At 34.0% G+C, this 22,645-nt stretch overlaps 1 protein-coding gene across 1 annotated transcript in view; it reads left to right on the plus strand.

The window, feature by feature from the left end:
• The window catches only part of LOC113254217 (cytosolic carboxypeptidase 6-like), a 1,048,184-nt gene that overhangs the window by 284,860 nt on the left and 740,679 nt on the right, over positions 1-22,645 (plus strand). The window lies entirely within an intron of this gene.

The raw sequence follows: 22,645 nt of genomic DNA on the forward strand, positions 1-22,645 counted from the left end.
GCTAAAGTCATACAGGCTCTTTTGCAGTCTTGCCTATCAGTTAAGTAAGTAACATGAGTGTGTTCCAAGGGATTATTCTAATAAGAGAGTTGGTGTTGTTTTTATGAATGCTCATTTTTAAAGTGGGAGGAACCAATATTTACTCTGATTCTCTGGGTTTCTTTCTTTCTTTCTTTTTTTTTTTAGAATAAATTTTTTAATTAAGTTTTTTGTGTTACAGTGAGCCCTGACTAAAGCTATCTGACTCTCTGGGTTTCTATCTTCATATCCAGTGCTATTCTACTCTTGTTACAATTAGAAATCATGAACATGTTTATCGGGTTTCCTGGAGTATGATGCTTTATCAGTCTCTTTCTTTGGGCCATTGCTTCATCAACTGTAATCACATAATATAGTTATGGAAATCTGTCTCAAGATGGCATAAAGATCTGCTAGAAAGATACAATATCTCTCTCTCACAGGATATTTGTTTTCATGGCTGTCTACATGAAAAAGGATGGTTTTACTATTAAGTTTGACTTGTGAGGTCTGTTTTTATAATGTCTCCTCCTATCATCTTTTCCATCTCTCTAATTTCCGTTAAAATGAGAGCTTCATGAATGTAATCTAGTCAGGAACCTTATTTAGGGTTTGGTGCTAGCAAGCAAACGAAATGTTAGTCATCAAAGACTAAGTCCATTAAATGAATGTTAAAAATTATAGCATCAAATATACCATACAAACAGGTCTATCTTTTTGGTTATTTCCCTTGACATTTGTAAAAAGTGATGAAAGCTTGGACTATATGGTGCTGTATTCTAGGACTGATATATAAACCCCCAAAAGTGGTTGCTAAGTAGTGTTTTTGCAAGAGTCTATGTAAACTAACATCAAGATATTTTTATTAAAAATATAATTTTCTCTCTGAAAACTTGTATTAAATATTCTTATGTGGAAATTTATTATCGATGCAGCAAAATACTTGTGTGATGTGAAAACAAATCTTTCTATTTAAATACTCATGACAAAACTTCAGCCAATAAGAGTGGGAAAATGATATATCTTGACTTCTAAACTCTATTCTCTTCCCCTTATGTTGTTTTTATCTCTTCGAATTAATTTTTCCTTTTTTTGATTAAAGTAGCTGATGCTCAATGTAGTAAATTTGGAAAATACAGGCAATTATTAGAAGCAGAGAAAAAGCACACACACATAATCATACTATATAGAAACAAATATTAACTTTTTGGCATATTTACTTCTAGGCTTTTTACTTCCTACTTTATTTTTTGGAGCATAATTAAATTTTTTACCATATGCAAATTTTTGTTTTGCTTTTAAATAAATAGTATCACAAGCAATTTTCTATCATTAAAAACTTCATAAACATGACTGTACAATAGCTTTTTACTACTGAACCATTTCCTTGGGCATAAAGATTATTTTCCATTATCTGTTGTTACAAATAACACTGTAGTGAATATCTTCATGTATGAAATGTTACCCATATTTTGTTTTGCTTACTTAGGATAAATTCCTAGGAGGGGAATTGATAGACAAATGATATGAGTATTTTTGAACTCTTGCTACATATTTTATATTATTACCAGAAAATCTGTACTATTTTACTGAGCTATCAGCAATGAGATGCTTTTCCTTGAATTTCTTGCTTTTAATTGTTTCGTAAGTTCAATATTTCATATATTTAGAATAAGTTGTTTCTTTTTCATCACTTACTTTGAAATTTTACACAAATAAATGGGATATAATGCAGTGTTTCAGGACTCTAGTCATAGAGGAATTAATTGCATTCCAGCAACAACATGAGACAACAAAACAGATCCCTTTATTATTTTGGCTTTTTTTCTCAATTCAGCAATCCTCTTTAGTTTGGGTGTGCCAACCGACTGTCCTCTGAGGTATGTAATGGAAATTTTTAAAAAGAAGTTTTTTTTAAATAATGAAGTATTTCTTACATTACTGTAAGCAATAATGTAGCTTAAACATGCACACACTTTTATATATTACATGTCTGAATTGGACTTCAAAATTCCAACAGTTTGCTGCTTCTTTAGTCTCCATCCTGGAGATTTTAGGCTCAGTGAAACTTCATCCTGGCCAAAATCAACAGTGCACAGAGGCAGCATCTCACAGTAGAAAGAGCACAGATGATAGATTCAGACACATTTGGGTTTAAATCCTGATTCTGATACTTGTGAGTTGTTTTACCCATGATCAGTTAAATTAATCTCTTGGTGACTCAGTTTTCCATCTGTAACTGAATATAATACTACAACTTCATGTGAGTGTTGTGAAAATTATATGAGATAATATATGCAAAGGGCCTACCATGGTGTTTGGTAGATAGCTAATAGGAGCTCAATACCTGTTGGCTATTGTTTTTATTAAAACACCAGAACAGTAGAAATAATACTAACAAAACAAGAGAAAACACTATAACAGATTATTACTAGATTACTATTACTGGGTTTTGTTTTGCTTTGTTTGCTTTCTCTTCCTTTTTATTCTGCTTATTCTCTTATTCTTCCTCCTCCTTCTTTCAAATCTACTATTAATCATCATCATTATCATCAAAAAAATTGTAACGCTTAAGAATATAGATTCTATGTTAGGTTGGGCTGAATTATAAGCCTAGCTTTGCCACTTATTTCCTAGCTCTGTGACCGTGGGAAAGTTATTGATCAATTTCTGTATTTAAATAGTCAATTTCTACATCTGTTTAACGTTTTAATAGTATCTAGTAGAGTTGCTCTAAGAATCATATGTGATAATGCATGTAAAACACTTAATCCAATGCATGGCACATAAGAAGTGAACAAAAAAAAATGTTAGCTATTAATATTACTATACTTTTAATACTCCTTCTATAAAGTATAGCACAGGTTCTCATTTTCACTGTAATTCAATTTGTTATAGAAATAGCTAACATTTATTGAACACTTGTATGTTATATGTACTGTTCTAAGTCTTTTATATTAATTTATTTAATCTTCAAAATAGTTTTTAAGTACTATTATACCTCCTCATTTTACAAGTGAAGAAACTGAAAGAAAGTGAGACACAGACAGGGTAAATAACTTGTTGAAGATACTGCAATTAGTAGGGCGTAGACTCAGGATTTGTACCTAACTAGTCACTGTAGAAAATTTGGAAAATATAAGTTAGTAATGGAGCAAAGAAAACAAAACAAAACACAAGCCTATAATCCTACTAACTAGAAGGCGTTATTGTGAACTTTTTGGCATATTTATTTTTCGGCTTACTTGTATTCTATTTGTATTTTGATACATATTATTTACTGGTTCCAGAGCTTTTTCTCTTCTGTCTTATGCTGCCTTTCAAAATATCATCTCAGTAGATTCATAGAAACCAATAGGTAAAATTTAAAACCCACTTGAACTAAGACTTGAGCAAACTAGGATGAGAAAGGAACTTTTTTTATTTGATAAAGGATCTCTTCAAAGAATCAAGATCAAGCATCATACATAATGGTGAAACTTTAAAAGCATCCCCTTGAAAATTGAAGGTGACAAACACATGGAAAAGTATTCCATGGTCATGGATTAGAGGAGTTAATATTGTTAAAATGTCTATATTTTCCAAAGCAATCTATAGATTTAATTCAATCCGTCTCAATATACCAACAGCATTTTCCACCAAACTAGAACAGATAATACTAAAATGTGTATGGAACCACAAGAGACCTCAAATAGCCAAAGCAATCTTGAAAAGGAAGAGAATGAAACTGGAGGCATCACAATTCCAGATTTTAAGATATACTACAAAATTGTGGTAATCAAAACAGTGTGGCACTGGCACAAAAATAGACACATAGAGCAAGGGAACAGAATAGAAAATCCAGAAATAAACCCATGATTATATGGTCAATTAATTTATGACAAAGGAGGCAAGAATATGCAATGGGAAAATGATAATCTGTTCAACAAATGGTGTTGGGAAAACTGGACAGCTATATAGAAAAGAATGAAACTGGACAACTTTCTTACACCATACACAAACATAAACTCAAAATGGATGAAAGGCCTAAATGTGAGACTTTAAACCATAAAAATCCTAGAAGAGGGTGCACAGGTAACATTCTCTGACATCAGCCATAGCAACGCTTTTCTAGACATGTCTCCTTGAGGCAAGGGAAACAAAAATAAACATTGTAACTACATCAAAATAAAAGACTTTGCACAGCAAAGGAAACCCTCATTAAAACAAAAAGTCTACTGAATGGGAGAAGATATTGGCAAATTATATATCTGTTAAAGGGTCAGTATCCAAAATATATAAAGAACTTACACAACTCAACAACAACAAATGAATAATCCTAATAAAATTGGCAGAAGACATGAACAGACTTTCTCCAAAGAAGACATGCAGATGGCCAGGATATACATGAAAAGATGCCCAACATCATTCATCATCAGGAAAGTGCAGGTCAAAAGCACCATGTGATGTCACCTCACACCTGTCAGAATGGCTAAAATAGAAAACACAGGAGACAATGAATGTTGGCAAGGATGTGGAGAAAAAGGAAGCCTCATGTACTGTTCGTGGGAATGCCAACTGGTGTGGCCAGTGTGGAAAACAATATTGGCGCTCCTCAAAAAATGAAAAATAGAAGTACCATAAGCTCCAACAATTCCACTACTGGGTATTTACCCAAAGAACATGAAAACACTAATTTGAAAAGATATATGCACCCCTATATATATTGCAGCATTATTTACAATAGAGAAGATACAGAAGAAACCCATCTGTCCATGACAGAGGAATGGATAAAGAAGATATGATGTGTGCTCACACACACACACACACACACACACACACACACACACAGAGAGGAATATTACTCAGCCATAAAAAAGAACAAAACTTATTGTCAACAACATGGATGGATCTAGAGGGTATAGTGGTAAGTACAATAAGTCAGTCAAGGGAAGAAAAATACCATATGATTTCTCCCATATGTGGGATTTAAGAAAAAAAAAAATGAACAAAGAAAAAAAAAAGAAAATTTTTCATGTATCACAGAAACATCATCAACAAAGAAACTAAGATACCGAAGATATCAAAGAAGGCCTAAACAGCTAGGGAGGATGTACTTTTTTGTTGTTTTTTAATGGAAGGGGTATGGGGAGTGGCAGAGGGAGAGGGAGAGAGAGAATCTTAACCAGGCTCCATGCCCAACACAGAGCTGGATGCAGGGCTTGATCTCACAACCCTGAGATTATGACTTGAGCTGAAATCAGGAGTCAGATGCTTAACCGACTGAGCCATCCAGGCACCCCATGGAGGTTATACTTTTATTCAACAAATACTTAATTACTACCTCTTTGTTCTAGACATAATTGTAGCACTTGGAATATAGTAATCAAGTGAGAAAAAAGATAGGAGCACTTGTGGGGTTTTCATTCTCGGTGTATCATTGGGTCAAAGAGAAGGACAAAAAAATAGACATAACAAATGAGGAAATAGTATATTAGAAAGTGATAATTTTTAAAAGAAAAAGTAGAACAGGTTAAGAGGGATACGTAGAGGAGAACAAAATGAATTGTCATTAAAGTAGGCCTCCTTGAGAAGGTAACATTTGAGCAAAGACAAAGGAAGTAAGGAAATATGGTTTACAAATATCTGGTAGAAGGGTAGTCTTATAAGTTGGAATAGCTATTGCCCTAAGCCAGTGTCCTGTGGTGGAATCACATCTGGTTCATTTGAGGTACAGCAAAGAAACCAGTGTGATTAGAGCTGTGTGAGCAAGGCAGAAACTAGTAGAAAATGTGGTTAAAAAGTATATATGTGGGAGGGTAGCAGTGGGTGGGTTGAAGTGGTGATTTTGTAGTACCTGGTAGATCTTAGTAGGGACATTATTTTTTACTCTGAAATACAAAAATATTAGAGAAGTTTAACAGAGTAGTTACATGATATGACCACTATCATAAAATTATTGACATTTCCTGTTAAAAGTAGACATTAAAGACAGAATGGCCCAAGGATAGAAACAGGGATCCAGTTTGGAGACTTTTATTCTAATTTCAGTGAGAGACATAGTGGTTTGGGCTATTATGATCACAATTTAAATGGTGGGAGATATTTGAAGATATGGCCAGAGGATTTCCTTCTGGATTTGATATGGATGTGTAATCAAGAGAAGAATCAAGGATGACTTCAGGGTTTTGGCATGAATATATGATCTACAGAGATACAGAAGGCAGCCAGAAGAGCAGGTTTTGGGAGAAAGATGAGGAGTTCAGTTTTAGACAGTTTAAATATGAGATACCTATCATATATTCAAACACACTAATAAGTAGGCAGTTGGGATACATGAGTCTGGAGTCTGAAAGAAAAGTTGGGATTGAAGCTATATATTTGGGAATTGTTAGCATATAGAGAGTATTTAAAGTCATAAAACAGGGATGATATTACTATAGGAGTAAGTATAAATAGAGAAGAGGAGAGGAATAAGTAGTGAGTTTAGCGACCTCTGACTGAGAAGCCAGTAAAGGAAACTGAAAAAGAGCACTGTTAGTAGGAGGAAATCCAAGTGTGTATTATCTTGGAATATAAATGAAGAACAATCATGGAGGAGAAGTGAGTAATGCACTGTGAAATATGCTGCTGATAGTTTAAATAAGATGGGGACACAGGATTGACTGTTGGATTTGGGATTATGGAAGTTATTGATGACCTTGACAAATAGCAGTTTTAATTGAGTGCTAGAGTAGGCTTTAGAGAATGAGAGCATAATGTCCTCAGTGTTCATCCATGTTGTTGCATATTGCAGAATTTTCTTCTTTTCAAAGGCTGTATAGTATTCCATTGTATGTGTATACCACTTTCTTTATACCATTTTCTTTATCCATTCATCTGTTGATGGACATTTAGGATGCTAAATACTGCATGATTCAGCTTATGTGAGGTATTGAAAATAGTCAAATTCATAGAGTGAAAGAGTGGAATGGTGTTTGCCAGGGGCTGTGGGGAGGGGCAAATGGGATTCACGAATTGATAGACTTTAAGTTTCAGATAAGCAAGATGAATAAGTTATATTTATCTGTTGTACAATATTCCAGCTATATGTAGTCAATTATAATGTATTGTGCTCTTAAAATTTTGTTAAGGGTAGATCTCATGTTAAATGTTCTTGCCACAATAAAGTAAAATTCAAAAAAAAGAGAGAATGGGAGGAGAGGCATTGGAGACATCTAATGTAGGCAACATTTTTTGAAGAAGTTCCTTGCAGGTGAAGCAACGAAATGGAATGGTAGCTAATAGAGGTAGTAGGTCTGAGAAAAAAAAATTTGCTTGGGTGGAACAAGTAGCATGTTTATATCCTGATTAAAATGATCTAATATAGAGCAAATAATTGATACAGAGAGGAGAAGGGATACTGGACTGATATTCCTGCATATTGAGAAGAGACAGTTCATAAATTGAAGGATTGCCTTTAGGTAGGCACACAGGTAGATGTTTCTCACATAGTAAGTAACATGTTAGAGGGAAGAATAGGTGAGAGCTGATGCTATTAAGTAGATAAAGGTAGTGAAAGTAATCTGTGGAGTTTTTCTTCTGTTCCTTTCATCCTTTCAGTGAAACAGGAAGCAAGATCATCAGCAGAGATTGATGATGGGGGAAGGAGTTTTGGAAACTTGAAGTAATACAAGGTATAATGAATGGACTCATCAGAGAGGGGAAGAGTAAATGACCTCGGGTAGAATAATATCATTTGTTGATAGTAATAAAGGTAACATTGTGATATACATACATGAATTTAAACACATAAAATTCAATGTGAATGTTTTTCACCTATCCTTTTTAGCTATAAGCCTGCACATGCAGAATAGGGAGAAAGTTTGATTTAACCATAGTTGTGTTTTTACTTTTCCTGAGGAAACAATATTTATTTTATTATTAAATTTTACTTGTAAATCAACTTGTTGAGGTATGATTTTCATACAGTCAAATTAAAACATACCACAATCAAAATATAAAACATTTCCAATACTACAAATGATAATGGGACTATAAAGGATAACTGTGACTCATACCACGTCACAGTTAATCCTTTCCCTATATTGTATCCTTTTACATTCTCACTAGCAATAAATGAGAATTTTCACTTGGTTCTTTTTTATATCTTCTGTTTCTCTCATCATGTTTATGTTCTATATTAAATCCTTGAATATGTTTATAATACACTTGAATACATTTATAACTGTATATAACTTTATAACTGCTGAGAATTCTATTATCTTTGTCATTTCTGGATTCATTTGTATCAGTTGATTTTTCTCCTGATTATAGGTCACACTTTTATGCTTTTTTGCATATCTAGACATTTTTTTTTGAATCTGACATTGTGATTATTACACTGTTGATTGTTTAGATTTTGTTTCCTTTTTAAAAGAAAAGTTTTTCAGAGTTTTGTTTTTTTCTTTTCTTTTTTTTTTTTTGGCAGACAGTTAATTTACTTGTGGAACAACTTGACTTGTTTTGAGGCTTCTTTTAAATCTTTGTTAGTGCAGGCCTAATTCAGTGATGGTACTTCAGTTCTACTAGAGTCAGGCACAGCTTTTCTAGAGTATCTACTGAATGCTCCAGATATTCAATGGGGTCTCTCTATTCTGCTTACAACTGGAATGCTTCCCATTCCTGTGTCTTGAAAGCCAGAGTGATAACAGGAATTATCTCATTTGTTTCTTTTCTCTTAGGGATCCCAGCTTTGTGATGCTTGTTGTCCAATGTCTGAAAGCATCTACTCATATATTTTATCCAGTTTTTTAGTTGTTTACGGTAAGATGGCAGACATGGGATAGTTACTCCCATTACTGTTATGAAGGCTTGATTCTAAGTGTTGTTAAGACAGGTCTAGATTAGCTTCTAGTTTAGGGCTGGTTTCACCCTGCTACTAAGATGTGATCTTTCTGGAGTCTCTAGTGAAGTATTCATTGAAGCTTTTACTCTGATTTGTTTGGATTCAAAGGTCTCCCAGCTATATGTGAGTTTTTGGATTTCTTCCACCATTTTCTTGTAATGGTTCTTTGCCTATTTTCCTGGAGTCTTACCTTATGCATATATGGCTTTACATTCAGCCATAGAATCAAGTTGGATCCAATACAAATTTCTGGAGTTTTTTCTGTGCATAGTCTTCTCCAGTGCTTTGTTCTATAATTCTAGCCACATTATCTCCAACCCACTCCTGGAACTCCAGCTTCTGTTTCTTCAACTCAGTGAGTTATCATTTTGCATGGATTCCTTTGCCTTGCATTATAGTTCAGAAGGTGCCTCCAGACAGAATACCTTAGTGATTGCAGGGCTTACCTCATTTGTTTCCCTTGTCTCAGAAATCAGTCATGAGTTGCCAGCTGTCTAATGCCAAAAAAAAGCAGTTTTATGTATTTTGTCCAGTTTATAGGGGGTGGATAAATTCAGTACCAGATAGTCTGTTATGGTCATAAACAGAACATGGGTGTGTTTTCACCAATAAAGATCATAAACTAAGAAAAGAATGAGAGTCCAGGGTACATTCAACAAAGCCTGGAGAAGAGAGAGTACATTACGGGGGTAAGGAGTAAGGAGTAATGGTAAGGCGAAAGGTGGTGAAAACATGGTAGATCAATACATTGAAGGTAGGATGATCATATTATCCAAATCCAGTTAATTTTGAGAGTAAAAGATGATCTAATAATTACATCTAGATAGCAGTCATAAACCGAAACTTTTCTAGGCAAACTGAGACTTTATTCATCTTTGTTGGACATTCTGATGAGGTGAAAGTAGTTTGATAGGTAGTGTACTATAGTAAGCTTCAAAGAGAAGGGGTGGCCTTTAGGGTAAGATGAATGAAAGAAATTGAAGGGATTGCAGTTATTGCAATTATTGGTAATATCAAGGTGTAAAATAAGACTGTATGTGTAGCTTTGTCCAGAGTCTTGTGCTTATTTAAGTCCATCTTTCACACTGACCTGGAGTATTCTATCTAAACTCCAAATCTGACTTTGCTACTCCGCTGCTAAATCCCTTAAATGTTCCCTATTCCTTTAGAGTAAAGTCCAGGTTTCTTAGCCTGGCATATGGTGCTCTTCACGATCTGGCCCCTCTCTAGTTTTCTTTGCCATAAATAGTTATTGGCCTTCTTGTAGTTTCCTGCAGAGACCATGTTGTTTCTCACCTCCCTGCATTTTGCTCTTTCCTGTAATGCCCTTCCAATACTTCTTCATTTGGATTATGTTCATGCTTTGGAGTCATACTACCAGGGTTCATATTCTACTTAGCTATTTATTGTGTGACCTTGGGCAAGAGATTTTATGCTATGTCTTAGTTGCCTACCTACATGATACAGTATAACCAAGCTATTGAAGTTTTGCTTGACACTTAGAAAGCCCTCCATAAATGTTATTTTTCTTGGCATTAATATTCAACAAATATTTATTGTGTACTTATGATACTCTAGACACTGTTTTGGGTAGGCAAGAATCGGCACTGAATAAAAGACAAGGTTCTTCTGTTCTGGGGAAGCTTGTGTTTTATTATGAGAAGAAAGACAATAAATAGGAGAAAGTAAACAAATAAGATATTTATAGAAAGTGGCACATGTTACCACAGTTTGTTTATCCAGTTAAGGGATTTTGCAGATGTTTCCAGTTTTTGGAAATTATAAGTTATGCTATAAATATTCTTGTACTTTTTTATGTTTGTGAATGTAAGTTTTCATTTCCCTTGGGTAAATACTTGGGAGCAGGATTGCTTGGTCATATGGTAAGTGTATGTTTAACTTTATAAGTAACTGCCAAACTGTTTCTCAAAGTGGCTGTATCAGTTTGCATTTCCATGAGCAATGTATGAGAGTTCCAGTTACTGCATATCCTTGCCAGCACTTGGTATCATCAGTATTTTTTAATCTTACCCATTCTAATAGATGTGCATTTGTATCTCATGATTTTAATTTGAATTTCCCTAATGACTAAAAACTTTGAACATCTTCATGTACTTATTTGCCATCTCTGTATTTATTTTTTGATAAAGTACCTGTCCCAAATTTTTGTTAGTGTTTTAAATTGGGTTGTTTGTTTTATTATTAAGATTTGAGAGTTTCTTATATATTCTAGATATAAATCATTTATCATCTGTTTACAAATATTTCCCCCCTCGACTGGGTTTGGTCTTTTTATTCCTTTGAAAGTATCTTTCACAGAACAAATTATAGTTTTTGTAAAGTCCAGTTATTTTTCTGTTATGGATCATGCTTTTGATGTTAATTCTAAGAAATCTTTGTCTAACTGAAGATCACAAAATTTTCTCCTTTGTTTTCTTCTGAAAATTTTGTGGTCTTAGGTTTTATATTTAGGTCTATGATACATTTTAAATTAATACTTATATATGGTGTGAACTATGGATTGAGTTTTTCTTAGAAGGTTGTTTTTTATTCATCTTTTGCATATGGATGTCTATTTCAGTACCATCTGTTAAAAAAAAACCCTGCCTTTTCTCTATAAAATTATTTGCATCTTTGTTTAAAATCAGTTGACCATATATGTGTGGGTCTGTTTCTGGACTCTGTTTTGTTCCATTGAATTATATGATTATCCTTTCTCCAATTCCATACTGTCTTGATTTCTGTAGCTTAATATCAAGTCTTGAAATCAGGTGGTATGTCTTTTGTCTTGTCATCTTTTTCCAAATTCTTTTGGTTATTCTAGCACCTTTGCCTTCTCACATAAATTTTAGAATACGGTTTTTGATTTCTACAAGAAAAAAAAAAATCCTGCTACCCTGCTGGGATTTTGTTTGGAATTTTGTTGAATCTTTAGACATGTAGGAGAAATTGAAATATTGACATGTTAACAGTATTGTTTCTTCCAATCCATGAGCTATAAATATATATCTTTCCATTTATTTTATCTTTTTTGATTTCTTTCATCGGTTTTTTTGTTTCTAGGGTTTTTTTTTTTCAACATAGAGATGTCACTCACTTTTGTTAGATTTATGCTTAAATATTTCTTTTCTTTTTGATACAATTATAAGTAAAATTATTTAAAAATTTTTAATTGCTAACTGTTTTTTGTTAGTATGTAGTAATATGACACTGACCTTATAATCTGCATCCTTGCTAAACTGACTGACTACTTCTAGTAGCTTATTTGTCAATTAAGATATTCTGCATAGGTGATTATATCATCTAGGAGTAGAGAATGTTTATATCTGCATGCCTTGTTTTGTTTTTTAGTTCAAAACCTTTTTCTTGTTGTTTCCACCAGCTATGACCATTATTACAATGATGAATAGGAGTAGTGAGAGTGGACCTGATTGTCTTATTCCACATTTTAGGGGAATGCTTCCAGCCTTTCACCACTAAGTATGATGTTACTTAAGGTGTTATGTAGTGGTTTTTTTTTTTTATTTTTTATAGATGTCCTTTATTAAATTGAAGACATTCCCTTTCACTCTGAATTTGCTGATAGGTTTCAGCATGAATAGAGGTTGAATTTCGTCGAATGACCTTGCAGCTTTTAAAGCAAAGCATAGTCACAAAATTCTATAGTTGAAAGTAATCTTAATGACCATTTCCTCATATCTGAAGCCTACATATTTGCTGTCACCTAAAAATTATATTCTTAGAGTAATATGGTGATTCTCTATAACTAAAATACATATCACTGCATAAGGGACTTCACTAGATTTTCATTTACTTAATTATTTAATAACGTATACGGTAAAGCTGTGAAGTAAGTGTCATTAAATTAGGCAACAAAACTGAGACTAATAGAAGGTAAGTAAGTAACTGAAAGTCAGCAATCCAGCCATCTATGACAACTTTACATTCTCCTAATATATTGTGTTCTTTTTGTCTCTTAGCCTTTGTATCCGTGTTTCTAGAATACCTTTACACTCTTCATCTTTCAAACTTTATATCTTTTCTTATATATAAAAAAACCTGAGGTTTAGAATGATGATATGAGTCACTCACTGTTTTACATTTAGTTTATGGCAGAGCTAAGCTTACAGCTCACATCTCTTGACTTCCTTGCTAGTTCTTTTGCCCCTTCACTAAAGTCTGCTCTGGTGTTCATTTTAAATAGTTTCATTTTCTGTTCTTATTTTTGTCTCCCATAATGCAAATGTCTTGGGGACCTTGCTGATGCTTCTCTGGTAATGTTCCACATACAGATTTTTGACAAATGACTTTCACTTTCAAAAATTAGTATATCAAACCTAATTTTATACCAAGATTACTCTTGTCTCATTGATTCTGTTACTCTACTGAATTACAAGTAGAATGTAGAATAATTACTTTTGGACTGATTATAATAAATTTTTCTAAATTGTTTTAAATGTGTAGTATCTAAAGTATAGTGATGTTGACATAATCCAGGAATTTTCTCTTAAACATTTGGAAATATTTTATTGTTAATGTGTGTACACTAGTGTATAAATGAACTGGATAAATGGCAACCAAATATGGAAGCATTTTCTTTTCCTTCTTATTCTCTTTTCCATTTTCTCCCAAAGATAAAAAGTTAATCTGTAAAATAATATTTGATGATCCAACAATATTTACTGTGTCATATTTTAAAAAAGCATGTCTGAATAAATAACTATTTTGGTTCAGGGTATTTAACTTACTTCTGCATGTGATTGATACTCATCGATTTCTTTTTTTAAAAATTCCTTTGGTCAGTTGATTGAATATACTTAATTACCCAATTCCACTTCAAAAGAATGGAAGAAAGTTGAGGGCAAAGAAGCTGAGCTACATTCTTTTACTAAATTCGTCTGAATATGTAATGAATGCTTAGATTGGGAGGATGAAACAAGTAAGGGAGAGTGGAATCAAACATTCCTGAATTTAAATTCAAGCTTAATAACTATTCAGTAGTTGTTGGCTTTCAGCTAGTTACTTAACCTCTGAGTCTCATTTTGCGTATCAAATAATGTTATTTCAAGGCATTGTTGTTTATATGAAATGAAATAATTACGTTTGTTAATTTTGTTGAAATTAAGTTTAATGAGCATGTGGTAAAGTCCCTGGCACATGGTTTACTTCAGAAAACATTTGTTAAACTTATTCAAGAAGTATTTATTAAGAACCTGTTATATGCCAGGCACTATGATAGGCATTGAAGATACAGTGGCCAAAAAAAAGGTCCTATGAATCATTGAGCTTATAGTTTGCTGAGAGAAACATAAACAGATAAGTAAGTGAACATACATAGTATTATTTTGGCTTAGTGATATATTTTTTGAGGACAGTGAACCTTATCACTAGTCTAAATTATTATTTTAGATTCCAAGGTAGTAACAGTCACTGTCTAAATCTTATATGTACAGTTAAGGCTCTGATGATTCTCTAAGCATCATAGAACATTGTTGCAGTGTTGTTTATTGATAAACAAATAACCGAGTCATTAATGAAAAATGGGAGTATGACTAGGGAGAGTCATTTCATTTATTCAACAAACATATTCATGACCTATTATGAACCAAGACATTTGTATAAAGAAGTCCTGTTTTGCACTAATGGGGCATACACTCTAGTAATGAGGATGAATCAAGTATACAAAAAAAATATAAACCAATGAATAAAATAATGTTTAGTTCTAGAAATGCAAGTAAAGTATTATGAAAGCTTACCACTTTTAGTTAGGCTAGGGCTCAGGGAATATTTAAAGGAGAGTTATAAGAGAAGACATTATTAGATCTGGCCCTTAGCTAATCTTGAATAGGGAAAACTCATCTTAGTCAAATAAATATCATAAACCTGATATGATAGCCAAAAGCTTCAATTTAGTAGTGAAATAAGTGGTTAAAAACAATCAAATCATATCATGATGTCAGTTTGTCTAAAGCAAAACATATCTTTCCATTTTCTTTAAGAATGTAAAGTTGGCCATAGATTAAGGAAGTCATATTTTATCATTTATTGTACTTTAACGTCATCTTTCTATGATGTGATCTGAAATGGTTACTTGTTTATGAGGAGAACTCTCATATGAGCTTCACTATGAGGAATTTCGTGGTGGATTTTTTTTTCTTTTACTCTTTTTGTGTGGTTTTAACTGCTAAACAATTAAAGAAGATCCAAATTTAGACTGGAAACTTATTGTGACATAAACTTATAAATATTGCTGTTGCAATATAAATAAAACACAGATGTAGAAAGTGAAAAAGATCTTTATGCAAATGAAACTCTGGATACCAGAAACAGAGCATCTTAGGCTAGATGAGTCTTAAAGCTATGGGTTGTTTGGCTGATCTACTGCCAAAGGAATGAGAGATTGATATTTAAATTTTATGCAAAGTTTCATGGGTAGTCTAAGCCTTGCTTGGCAGAACAAAAGCAATAAAATCATGAGGAAAAGGCACTGAAACTTTTGTAGGCTTTGATTTGCTGAATGTATGGAGAAAGCTTTGAAGTCTAACCGGATGAACTGTCAGAAACTCCCATAATGCTCCCATATCATTCTGGAATGGTCCAAGATTGTTTGCACTGCTTGGAACCTGCTTGGAACCTGCCTACGTTCCTGTTCGCCTTTGGATTTCAGCTAGCTTCCTTCAAGCATTCTGTAGAGTGACACATTAAATGCTGATGACTTTCTGATCTTGAACTCCAGTTTCACCTGATCCATCTTTCTAGCTGTCTGCTAGATGCCTCCACGTCAATATGGAACAACAACTTTCCCCAAAGTCTATATCTTCCTTTTAGTCTTTTGGTTTATTGCATCACTGTCTATTCGATTTCACAAACTAGAAACTTGGAGTTCATCCTTGATGATATATTTTTTATTCATGCTGTTCCTTCAATTTGGAAAGCCTTTCTCTAATTCTCAATTGGCCTGGCTAACAAATCCTTTAAGATATAGGTAAAAAGTCCTTTTCTGAGAAGCTTCTTCTTGCTTCTGTATTGTGCTCCTACAGCTTTTGTGCTATTGCTAACACAACATTGTTATCATATGATGTAATTGATGGTTTGTATGCCTCTTCTCCCCCCCGCAGGATTTTTAGCTAATATATAATAGGGACAGAGACTTGATGATATCTTATTTATATTTCTGCAAAATGGAGCTTGTGAGGAATTAATGAGCTTATACTGGGATAAAAAAGTATCAATAATACTTAGCTATTATTATTATTACTATAAAAATACTATCATTATCTTGGTTTTCTCAATACTTGATATGATGCCTGCCTTTAAAAAAATGAATATGTTAATAAAATGAATGTGTTTTGCAATTATCTTTGCAGTGACAACCTGGTACTGTGTCATTAAGACTCCACTCTTTTTGGGGTAACCACACTTTCCTTTTAGGCTGATCTGTTTCTCTTGTCAGTGTTTTATCTGCCAGAATCTGTACTTGAACTCAGAGGCCTGGTGCATGTTTTTTTTCTTTTTTCAACCTAAAAAATATGTAGGGACCTTGGAACCAGTGAACAATGATTGTATACAGATAAGAAGATGAAATTCAACATTGAGATAACACAGCTGTTACAATTATCTGACAAGGATTTTAAAACAGCCATTATAGAAATACTTTAACAAGCTAATATAGCACACCTAAATGGGAAAAAGATGAGTTCAAGTAAAGAAATAGAAGCTGGAAAGAAGAACTAATGAGAAGTTTAGAACTGGAAAGTATAATAAATTAAATTAAAAAACTCAAAGGACTCAACAGAATGGAGAGGACAGAAGAACAAATAGTGAACTTGAATGTAGAACATTAAAATTACCCATTCTGAACAAAGTAGGAAAAATGGAAAAGAAAATGAACAGAGCATTAGGGACATGTGGAAATATAACAGAAGAGCTAATATTTATGTCATTGGAACCCCAGAGGAAAAGATGAAAGAGGTTGGGGCTAAAAAAGTATTCAGACATATAATGGGTGAAAATTTCCCAAATTTGGCAGAGACAAACCTATAGATTGAGTGAACCACAAAATGGATAAAACCAAGTAAAACTATGGCAAAACACATACTAGTCAAACTATAAAATAAGGAGAAAAAAATTCATTATCTGTAATGAAAAAACAATTTGAATGATAGAAGATTTATTATCAGAAATCATGGGAGCCAGAAGGAAGTGCTTAAACGTTGAAGTCTGGTAGAAAAGAACTGGCCAAGTACCATGATTTTCTTCTAGAATGTTGATGCAAAAATACAGAATTCTGTATCCAGTGAAAAAGTCCTTCAGGAATAAAGACATAATCAAAGCATTTCAGATAAAGGAAAACTAATTATTTGCCAAATGGTAATATTGGCTAAAGAGGTTTTTAAATTGAAAAGAATATGATAAAAGAAGGAATCTTGCAATCAGGAAGGGAGGAAAAAAAAAACAACATGGTGGCTAACATAATATAATAAAAAAATTATTATTAAAAAAAACAACAGAAAGAACAAAAATATAGGTGCATATGATAGATTTTTCTACTCCTGAGGATTTTTAATTATGTTTGAAAGTTGAACTAAAAATTACAACACTATCTAATGTGGGTCTCAAAGCATGTAGAGGAAATACTTAAGATAATTGTTATATAAATGGTAGAGGGCAAAAGGATGCAAGGGTTGTAAAGTTTTTAAACATTTTACTCTAATTGGTAAATATTGGTATCAATATATTATGATAACTTAAATATATATGTATAGTGCAATACCTAGAACAACCAATAAGAGCTAATCAAAGAGATACATTCAAACACACTGTAGATAATTCAAGTGGCATTCTTGAAAAAAAGAAAAAAGTCCAAGTCATCAATAGGAATACATGAAAAAAGAAAACAGAGAAATGAAATACAGAGATAACCAACAGAAAACAAAATAAAATGGTAGGATTATGCTTTAACATTTCAGTGACTACATTCATTGTAAGTGGTCTGAATATACCAATTAAAGATAGAAGTTGACAGTGCTAAAAAAATTGTATACTGCTTACAGAATTGCATACTATCACTTCAAATATAATGCTATAGATTGGTGGAAAATAAAACAATGGATATACATACCATAGAAACACCAGCCTGAAGAAACCAGGAATGGATATATTAATATCAAAGAAAGTAGACTTCAGAGCAAAGAAAATTATCAGAGAGGGACTTTACATAATGACAAAACTGTCAGTTCACCAAGAAGACAATAAATGTGTATGCACCAAACAACAGAGCTGCCAGTGGTATGAAGCAAAAACTGATAGAACTAAAAAAAGGAATACAACTTACCAAAATTTGTTGGATGCAGTTTAACCAGTGCTGAGAGGAAAATTTATAGTACTAAAAAGCTTATGTTGGAAAATAATAAAGTCTAAAATCAGTAATGTAAACTACTACCATGAAGAATCCAGGTAAAGAAGAGCAAAATGAACCTAAAGCAAGCAGAAAGTAATAAATAATAAAGAGAACAAAGCAATATTAATTGAAAAGAGAATGCCAGTAAAGAAAAATCAATATAACAAAAGCTGATTCTTCAGAAAGGAGCAAAGAAAGGATTAAAAAAACAACAACAAACCCATCTAGTAAGAATGACAAAGAAATAGATGGGAGACACAAAGACTAACATAACATAATAAAAATTATATATAAAAAAGAAATAGATGGAAGACACAAATTATTAATATCAAGAATAAAATACAGGACATCACCAAAGACCCTGCAGCCACCAAGAAGATGATAAAGGAGTACACAGAACTCTACACACATACATTTGGCAAGTTAGATGAAATGGAACAGTTCCTTGAAATCTACAAATCTCCACACTTGGTAAATATGAAATTTATCATTTGAATAATTTTTTAACTATTCCAAAAATTAAACTTGTAATTGGAAAAAAAAACCAAAAACCCCTAAAAGGCAATCTCCAGGCCCAAAAGATTTTACTGAAGAATTCTACCAAGTGTTTTAAGAATAAACGATTCTACAATATCACTTCCAGAAAATATAACAGGAAGAAACTTTCCAACTAATTTTATAGTCAGTGTTACTGTGATATTAAAAATGTATAAAAAGAGTAAAAACAATACAAAGCAAAAGTGTAGACTGATGTTCATCTAGAATGTTGATGCAAAAATTATTAAGTATTGGCAAGGATGTTTCAGTAATATGTGAAAAGATGGTTTCAAATGGTTGACTTCATTGAAGCAGGGCTAGTTCAGTGTTCAAAAATCAAAGATTGGCGAACTTTAGAGAAAGGCTTGACTACCTCAAGAAGGATAGATGAGACAGACACACTCTTTCCAAAAACCCCATCCTCAACATGGAACACATAATAGGGAGGGAATCTCACTAGTTTGGCACTTCTCCTGGAGGAGGAAGGGGTTGATGCCCCACATCAAGTATCCCATCTCCTGGGATGTGCACCAGAGAGACAAACCTCCAGAACATCTGTCTTAGAAAACCAACAAGGCTGACATCCAAGACATTGAAGTGCTATAAAAAATGGAGATTTCCAGGGGCATCTGGGTGGCTCAGTTGGTTGAGCATCTGACTCTTGGTTTTGACTCAGGTTATGATGTCAGGGTTGTGAGATTGAGCCCCACCTCAGGCTCCATGCTTGGCATGGAGTCTGCTTGAGATTCTCTCCCTTTCCCTTTCCCCTCTGCCCCTCTCCCTCTTCCTCCTCCTCTACCCCTCTCCCTGCTCCTGCTCCCTGTCTCTCTCAAATAAATAAATAAATAAATAAATAAATAAATAAATATATCTAAAAAAAGCCCAAAACCCAAAAAGCAAAACAAAATTTAAAAACCCTGAGATTCCTCTTTTAAAGAGCTCATGTGTGATCTCACTTGTCCTGACACCCAGTGCAGAAACAGGAATTTGAAAAGTGGTTAGACTATACATGAAGGAGATTCATCTGCTAATCTAAAACAATATACTGGAGGGGCAGGGGACAGCTGAAACTCTCCCCAGAGATGGAAGCTCTGGTAGACACCATTTTTGCACCCTCTACCTACCTCGCTATCCATCCTTGGATGAGGATGGATGTGGAACCCTCCAACCAACAGGCAAACACAAGCAGGGACAGGTGGTCTGTGCACTATCCCCTTGACTTGCTGAAGCCAGACAGCAGAAGTGGACATCTCACTCACCTCCAATCTGGCTGTGGCAATTGAGCACAAATGGACATGGCATTCTCATCCCTAGCTATAGTTGGTGAGTGAGGGCAGTTGTAATTCTTTTGCACTCCTTTACTGAGGCTGGTGAGTGTGAATAGTTGTCATTTCATAGCTCTCAACCTAAAACTGGTGTGAGTGCACAGACAAGGCACTCTCCTGCTGCATTCATGAAGCCTTCAGTTGCACATAGTTAAAACATTTTCCTACCACCTTTCTGAGGCATGCCTGCATCCCTGCACTCTCTAGCTGCCTAGCTAATGCCAGTGGGCATGCAAAATCCACACAGGGAATACCCTTTGATTTCCTGAGCCTGGTGGCCAAGGGAGCTGGCATTCCTGAGCTCCATGGGAATGTAGCAATTGGAAAGACAGTTCTTGGCAGTATACCATCCCCAGGGCATTGCACAGACAGCAGTGTGAAAAACAACAACAATCTTCCTGTGAAAAAGGCCTATTTACTCAGCTTGGGGATTTAAGTGAAGGGAAAAGCTTTAGATATCCCACACATTTAGAGGCTAAGGAGGTGCTCCCAGAGAATGTAAACAGGGAGACACCATCCTTGCTCACCTCGTTGGCCTTGTTAAGCTTGACCAGACCTCTCAGAAAAGAACTTGTCTGGAGCCCTAATTTTTGCAACTATTACCCAAGGGATACTTCCAGATCTCTTGATCTGGATGCCAGGAGGGTTTATGATTGCAGCTGCAAGGTGCTGTATTTGCACACTTTAACAGATATTGCCTAGGATCTGGCTTCCAGTCAGCCTGAAAATGGTGCTAAATAAGATTCCTCCCCTCTGAACACTGATAGGCACACCCTCAACAATGGGTACATACCAGAATAAAGCAGGTTGTTTAGACAATCACAAAGTCTCGAGAGACATCAAGAACTAGGGTAAGGGTAAATAAGAAGTTGCATCCCCTATGTAAGTCCACTTCTTCAAAAATGAAAGAGATAACAGTTTTTGTACATAGATACAAATACAGGGAGTCAAGCAAAATGAATGAACAGAGAAGTATGTTCCAAATGAAAGAACAAGAAAGAAAACTCAGAGATATGGAGATCACTAATCTACCTGAAAATAAATTCAAAGTAATGGTCATAAAGATGCTCACTGAACTCAGGAGTACTGTTGGAGGTACACAGTGAGAACTTCAACAAAGAGAGAGAAAATATAGGAAAGTACCAAACCGAAGTCACAGAGCTGAGGAATATAATAACTGAACTGAAAACCACACTAGAGGGGTTCAGTAGAAATGAGCTGGAAAACAAAGTATCAGAACATACTCAGCACAGCAAGAAAAGTAATTTAAAAAATGAAGACAATTTAAGAGACGTTTGGGACAATATCAGGTGGAATCACATTCACATTATAGGGATCCCAGAAGGAGAAGAGGGAAATAAAGGGGCCAAAACTTTTTTGAAGAAATAGTGGTTGAACACTTTCCTTACCTGGGGAAAGAACTAAGCATCCAGGTTCAGAACGCCCAGAGAGTTCAAATAAGATGAACCCAAAGAGATCCACACCAAGACACATTATCATTAAAGTGTTAAACTGGGTGTTGTATGCAACTGATGAATCATGGAACACTACATCAAAAACTAATGATGTGCTATATGTTGACTAATTGAACATAATAATAAAAAAAAGTTAAAGAGAGAATCTTAAAGCATAAGAGAAAAGCAACTTGTTATGTACAAGGGAAACCCCATAAAGGTTATCAGCAGATTTCTTAATAGAAACTTTGCTAAGGGTCTCCAGACTGCATTTGGATTGAAGACTGCAATATTAACTCTTGCCAAATTGCTAGTCTGCCAGCCTGCCCTGCAGATTTCAGACTTGCCAGTCTTTTATAATCATGTGAGCCAATTTCTTAAAATCTGTCTCTGTATTTTTTTGTTTGTCTGTCTCCCTCTCTATAAATACAAATACAATGGAATATTGAAATATATATTAAAATTCTATATGTTGTATATTATATATTGAAATACATAAATAAATCTTCATGCATCCTATTGGTTCTTATTCTCTGGAGAACCCTGACCAATATATACTTTGATATTAGGCCTTTTCAACAGTTAGTCCTAGTGCATTTGGGTATTTGCAGACAAAAAAGAACATTGACATAATCCTCATATCTTATACAAAATTATAGATAGTAGTTTTAAATGTAAGTTGTGAAAGTGTAAAAATTTAGAAAACATTATAGCAGAAGATTTTAGAGATTTAGGGCTTGATGAAGAGTTATGAGATATGACATCAAAAGAACAACCTATAAAGGAAAATAAAACTGGACTTTGTGAAAATTAATAACTTTTACTATGCCAGTGATCTTATTAAGATGATAAAAGAAAAATTTACAGGTTGTGAAAAATATTTGCAAAATAGATATCTGACAGTAGGGCCCTGTTTTAGTCTGGGTTTTCCATAATAACAGAATGAATAGGTTATGTGTATGTGATATATATCTAGAGAGAGAGAGAGTGAATGGGAGAGAGAGAATAGTATATATATATGGGGGGGAAGGTATTTATTTTAAGG

Source organism: Ursus arctos, unplaced genomic scaffold, assembly GCF_023065955.2.
Source record: "Ursus arctos isolate Adak ecotype North America unplaced genomic scaffold, UrsArc2.0 scaffold_12, whole genome shotgun sequence".
Taxonomy (NCBI): Eukaryota; Metazoa; Chordata; class Mammalia; order Carnivora; family Ursidae; genus Ursus; species Ursus arctos.